Source organism: Magnolia sinica, chromosome 1 (genome assembly GCF_029962835.1).
Source record: "Magnolia sinica isolate HGM2019 chromosome 1, MsV1, whole genome shotgun sequence".
Classification (NCBI taxonomy): Eukaryota; Viridiplantae; Streptophyta; class Magnoliopsida; order Magnoliales; family Magnoliaceae; genus Magnolia; species Magnolia sinica.
Window position 1 is genome coordinate 86,223,970 of NC_080573.1, and position 7,059 is coordinate 86,231,028.

Below are 7,059 nucleotides of genomic sequence, written 5' to 3' on the forward strand. Positions count from 1 at the left end.
CTCCTAATCTCTCACTCTTCTCCTCACTCTTTTCTCCTCTTTTCTCTCTTCTCTCTCCTAGGATTAGAGAAAATCGTATGGAATGAGAAAGGGGTGGGTTTAGGGCATTATATAGGCCCAAAAGTGATGTCAATGGCCCCAGGGCCATGGTATACTTAGGCTATAGCCAAAAGGCGGCTGTTTCGAGCCAACGGAGCTCATCTGGAGGTCCATTGCTCACATACGGTCTGAATAAAGTTTCCTAAGAATGGATCTATACCAGGTTAAGATTTTGATCCGATCGGATTAGTAGATCAACCGTGGAGGACTTGTTTCAGTTCGACGATCATCATCACTCGATCAGGGCCACAAGTATACCAATGGGTGCAGGAAAATACCCCCGATCCAAGAGTGTAGTTGGGTCAAAATCTGACAATCTGAAACCTTAAATTTGGCCTGCAAGCGAACGGCCAAATTCACTTAAGTTTAAGTTCATTTTCTGAAGATATTCACGTTTCTCACACACTTCGCTCCAAGCTCAAGTTGTGCATCTTTGGTTACTATTTGGACTCGATTCCCACGATGGTTGTCAAGCCCAGTAAGGTGGTCATAACCTTATAGTTTCGCTGTCATCAGACTTTCGACGCGCGGTTCAGGCCCGATACGGAGTTTTAATGTGCTCCCGAGAGCAATTGGGTTTTGAGATTGATCCTAGGTTTCTAGGTAATGTTGGGTTAGCGATTCTAATGGTTTTGGATTTTTGCAGTTCGTATAGAAAGTGGTTCAAGCTAATTCTCCGATTTATTTAGTTTAGTACTTAATTAATTTTTACCTAATTTCTACAGAATTCGATCCTTAGTGACTTCTGCTTGAGGTGGTACTCGGGTCTTTGTACGGATTTTTTTCGAGATGTTACACCTAGTGGGACACACATAATGGATGGGTTAGATTTGTGAACCACAACTTGGTGGGCCTAACAAATGATTATGAAAGCTTTAATGGCGAATTATAGTATCTATTATCATGATTAGATCCACTATTTATACTTGATAGCTATTATTATTATCATTAGTATTACGATAATAATTGCAGTTATTAAACACAACTAACCATAAGTAGATTGTCCATGATAATAATAGTGCTTACAAACAAAATTATAATTATTAAATATTAGTCATTTAATTATGATTCTTAGGTACATTCATTAATGGTAGATCATAGCATTATTAGCATCATAATGATTATTATTAATAAATTGGCTTACGTTAATTATAACACTAATGTTAACCATTACTTTTCAATTATTAAATTAATATGGAAAATTATCATGTGCCAACTATAATCCAAATCCTAAAAATTTATCATAGACCTAAACTCAAGGGCGAACCCTAAACCTAGGTACTCCAAACCCTGGGTTAGGCTTTTAACCATAAATAGGTACTAAGCAGGATTAACCATTAGTTGATTCTTCATATTAGCATTGAATATTATAAACAAAACTATGATTATTATACACTTACACTCCTTAAGTAGACAATAGGTTATTAATCATTATAAGAGTATTAGATAAGTTCGGTACATTTAAATACAAACTTATGAACCATCATTATTAATATTAATAGATTAAATACCCCTATAATAAATATTATTCGATCAGTTGTATGACAATAATAATAATATTAATATTAATAATTCAGGATTCAAATTCTAGAATCTAAGTTTAAGATTAAACCCTAAAATGAAAACCCTAATCCAACATTAAGACCCTAAGATAAATAATCCAAACCCTAGGTTATAATCTCAACCATAAATAGTGTGTAGAACTCGATCTAACTATGTAATTTCCTAATTCATGATAGGATTTGATTGTAAGGGACCACACGTCCCCTAGCCATGCTGGTAGGCGATCCAATTATAAGGTGATGATTCTTCCCCTTGAGCTTTCCATTTTCCTATTAGCTTAAGTTATAGTCTTCATTAGTTATTTCAATTGATAATTGATATCTTCATCTTATAAATCACATGTGTTAATTGTTAGAATTAAATTGCTTGATCACATGTTTAATATTTATTCTGCATATCTTCTTATGCTTATGGATTACTTGTGGATTGCTTTTGGTATTTAAACTGGTACATCAGTGGGAAACTCCCACTTATAAATGTACGCCCATACTTGGGATGTAACATAATTGATTGCGACTATAATTGACCTTCGACTTAGTGGTTATTGAATGGTGGTTTAAATTAACCATTGATGTGGGCCTACCATCCAGGGTTATTGTGTCCAACGGTTTTCAAGGATGGTCTTTTATTGCAAGCTTTTGATACTTACCCTATGTGGCCTATTTTGATAATTACCCTACATGGCTTGTTTTGATATCGCATTATGTGGCTTTGTTCTAGTATTTTTCCTATATGAGTTCAATGTTTTATACTGTGCAACCATTCGATGGTAAGCCCCATATACCATAATATGATTGGCCACTAGTCAACGGGTTTCCATTAAACATCCTAAGATGGTAGTCTTATGAGCCGGTGATGGTGGTATGGGACCTATGCCCGAGCTGTCGGTCTACGCTGGTGATGAGCCCCTGTAATGACCTTTGAGCTTATTTAAAATGGTTAGTTGTAATTGAACTAATAACGGGTTGGCTAATCATGCATACATGGCACAAACCAGCATCTATTGCTATCGTACATGATGTACGCATTTGTCCGACTGGATGTTTTTCCCAGGTCGATGATGTCTGACTGGATGTTTTTCCCAGGTCGATGATTGTAGGGTGATGAGCCCACTGTCCACACAGATAGGCATCCCCGGGGTGATAATTGCATTCACGCATTCATGCACATAATAAGACCTTCATCATGTATTGTTTTGTATACTTTGTTTTATAACTATGCTTACCTAATGCGGCAATGTGTAATCTTGAGGGGAATTCACATTGAGTTGGCCACTCATCCATCAAATATATAACTCTACAGGTAGTACAGGTAGCTTAAGTGATTTTCAGGTTCGGTCTGATGAAGAACAGAGTACCACTGTTGAAGATGCATGATCGTATGGCCAAGAGTTGCTACGTGGATTTACAGCCCCAGATTTATTATAACTTGCTTTGTTTACATGTAACATTATTTCACTTGTAATTGTAAGTATTGGGACATTGGTTTGTATAAATCATTATGGGCAACCTCTGGTATATTCTAGATGTAATTGTAATTTTCCTTTATGCCGATTTGTCCAATTTACACTCATCTGCTAACTTTGATGAATGAATGAAAAAAAAAATACTTGGATTTGACCATCCTTTAAGGTTAACACTCGGGTTTTTGGGAAACAGGTCATGTACTTGGGTCCTGAAAAGTCGAGGCATTACAATAACCCAACGTCTAAACTGAGTGGATGCATAAAAGCCTGAGTGCCAAATACCAGTAGGTTATGTCTCCCACTGTGTCGTGGTCAGTTGGGAGGAGGTGTGGCCTTATCCACCCGAGTGAGGGGGCTGTAAGCTAGGCTAAATATGACCAGCTAGTAAATGGGTCCACCATCGATGAGCCGGGTAGCTATTGATAGACTACTGGCTAGGTGGATAGTGAGGTCTTTTTCACTTGCTAGTTGCACAGCTAGGGAGGAGGCAACTATTGTGGAGTATACTAGACCCCGGTGATATCCCAAAGATGAGCTATATTGATATGTGGATTTATGATGAGTATCGAATATTGCATATCAGACCCAGTAATTTCCTGATTTTACATACATGATAATGTTTAATGCCAGATTTTACTCGTGTTTTTATTACAGGATGAAATCAGGAGTGTGTATTGAAAGATGATGTTAAAAATATGGATTTAGCACTCCAAAATTACCAGAGCACGGGATAGATTCCAGAAAACCAATAGTGAAGATTTTACACGCCTGGGATTTGAGGAAAGCAAGCCAAAGGGGCCCGAAGGACGTCCAAAATGCAAGATCACATGGTTTCCACCATCCGATCAACTCGAAACTTCATACATGTGATGGGGGCCATAAATTAACCGTACATATTAAATTTCAGCCATTGAAGATCTCGGGAAGTGGTCCAACGGACAGATCAGCCTATTAATCTCCAATTGGGGCCCACCTGATATTTGGAACTGCCTCAACCTTGGTATTGACGGCTAAATTACCATGATAAAGAGGATGGATGGTGTAGATTTCTCGTAAACATCACGGTGGGCCCGTGCAGCTTTTGCACCAAGGACCATTAGGGAGCTCCGTATGGGAGGAGGTGCCAATAGTCCGAATGAAATTCGCACGGATCCTGCCGTTCCAGCGTCCGCAAACACGACCTACGGTCGTCGGTTGTGGGTCCCACCTATTGTCCAAATGGACAATCCAAACCGTCCATCCGCTTCCTGGGGCAGCCATAATCCACGCCAAGGTGACGGAAATGGAAAGTACAATGAATAGTAGTTTTTCAACCGTTTAATGGTAAAACGGACGGTGAGTTCAAAACTCTGTGGGCCACCACAAAAATAACTCGAAATTGGGCATTCCCAACCGTTTTTTTATTCTCCATCCAATGAACGGAGTGGATTTCTAGAATACCAAGTATGTGGACCCCACCATCACAACAGCAGCGGGTTTCGCATCCGCATAACGGACGGTCGCTGTCTGTTTTTGCGGCTATTTGTGGACCCCACCCGTTAACCGTACGGAAGATCTGATCCGTCCATCTTGTAGAGTGGTTCGAGAGCTTCAAAACCATGCTGATATTCTTCTCTCATGCGTGCACACGTGCGTGATACAGAGGCCACAAACAGGCCGTCTTGTGACGTTCAAAACTGATTTTGTTGTGATTTCTTCTCTGGGCCGCGTCAATGGACATTCAAAACCACCCATTCTTGACTGAAATTTCGTCCTGAATCTAATGGACGGGGTGGATTTTTCAGAAAATACCTCTGTGGGGCCCACCGATCACGGCTGCGAAAATTTATACTCCGAGTCCTTCTACGACTCTGCCACCGACCCCAGCCATCCAGCAGCTATAAAAGGGGAGTTTTGGACGTGGGAAAGGCATTCAGAACCAGGGGATTTCAGATCTGGAGCAAGGGAGAGAAGAAAGAGAAGAAAGAGAAGAAAGAAGAGAGAGAGAGATTGTTTGGTTTGACGTTTTTTTATGAATTTTATTTAATATTTTTTATGGATTTTATGGGTCACTAATCTCTCAGCTAGGGCTGAGATGAAGCCCCTAATTTGATTAGCTCTTGTATTGGTTGATTTACTTTGAATTTCAATTAATTTGTTTCTTTCTTTAAGTGGGCTTTATGGGTTTAAATTCTATACTTCTCCATCTATGAACTTGACCAAAGTATATATATGGATGTTGTTTGGATGCTTATTATAGGTGCTTGTGTCTGATCAAGAACAGGTTTCCTATAGAGGAAGAAACAGGATGCTTTAATGAATTGTACATCCCTTATGCCCGACCAAGGATATGGGATATGTCATTCGTGGCATTGCTTAAAGGAATTAGACAGTCTGTATGCCCGATTAAGGACACAGATTGTGCTTTCTCTATTTAAGTGGTATTAATCTAGATCAAGGTGAATCAACAGACAAAACAAGGGTTAGGATAATTAGAGGTGGATTCGAAAGTCCTAGTGCTCTCTTTCTGATTGAATTTTCTTCCCTGTTCTTAATTGTTTTGTTTCCCTAAAATTGTGCTTAGTAGTTCATTCCATTATCTGTTGGATTAGTTAAGGAGAGTCATAGATTTGAATTGTGACGACCAGTCCTCGTGGGAACGATCTCGTAATACGTACCGTATCTACATCTGATTCATATACTTGCGAGTTTAAATATCATTTAAATCGTGTTGGTTTAAACAAAACATCAAGTTTTTGGCGCCGTTGCCGGGGACTGTTTCGTTCCAATTTCAATTTGGGATTCTCTCTTATCATAATTCATAGCTTAGGATTTTTTCTAACTTAGAGTTCTTTTCTTGATTTTAGAAACTAACCTATTTCCTGTTTTGTAGGTCCTGACATAAATTTCTAAGTTAGATTCTAACATAGATCTCCAAATTGGAAGTGAAGGAGGAGCTCCCTATTCTTCAGACATCAATCATCTCCTTTTCCGGGTTCTTTCTTCCCATTCTTATTTACATAGTTTTAACTTGTTTTAGAATCTCATAGTTCCTAGGTCTAGTTTTATTTCTCTTAGGTTGCTTCTTAGTTTAGTTTTCTTTCTTACATTGCAATAACATAGTTTATGCTAGGACGTAGATCTCTGAATATAGAACTAGCACCGTTTGATCCTGAGATTGAAAGAACAATTCGTGAAAGATTGAGAAATAATCCTGTTGAAATGGCGAATGAGACTGAAGTTAAAGCTCTCAAAGATTATTCAGCTCCTGTCCAATTTAATGCGCCTTCATGTATAGTGTTGCCAACCACTACGGCAGCACACTTTGAACTTAAACCTGGAGTCATACAATTGTTGCCATCCTTTTATGGATTGGACAAGGAGGACCCATATCATCATGTGAAAGAATTCTTAAACATTTGCTCCACCTTTAAGTTCCAAAACTTCTCAGACGATTCGATCCGCCTACGCCTGTTTCCTTTTTCTTTGAAGGATAAGGCAAAAGCATGGTTGAATTCTCTAGAAGTTGGATCTATCACTACATGGGACCAACTGTCTAAGAAGTTCTTAAACAAGTTCTTCCCCGTTCACAAAACCAATGCCCTCCGTAAAGAAATTACTAACTTCACACAAAAAGAGGGCGAGCACTTTAATGAATGTTGGGAAAGATGGAAGGACTTGCTTCTTAAATGTCCTCACCATGGTTTTGAGAAGTGGCAACAAGTTCAATACTTCTATGACGGTCTGACACCACAGAACCGTCGCATGGTTGATGCCACCAGTGGAGGGTCATTCATGACCAAAAGTGATGTCGAAGCGTGGAACTTCTTTGAAACCTTGTGCGAAAATTCCCAGCAATGGGATTATTCAAATAGAGGTGACAGAAGTCCCCAACCACAAAAGAGAGGTGGTATATATGAGATAGGAGTCATGCCAGAGCTGAGCGCCAAGCT

At 39.1% G+C, this 7,059-nt stretch overlaps 1 non-coding gene across 1 annotated transcript; it reads right to left on the reverse strand.

The window, feature by feature from the left end:
- Nucleotides 1-6,706: 6,706 nt before the first annotated feature.
- On the reverse strand, nt 6,707-6,813 carry LOC131223737 (small nucleolar RNA R71). Its single transcript, XR_009160657.1, has one exon. It is a non-coding gene; the product is annotated as a small nucleolar RNA R71 (small nucleolar RNA).
- Between the last annotated feature and the right edge of the window lie 246 nt (nt 6,814-7,059).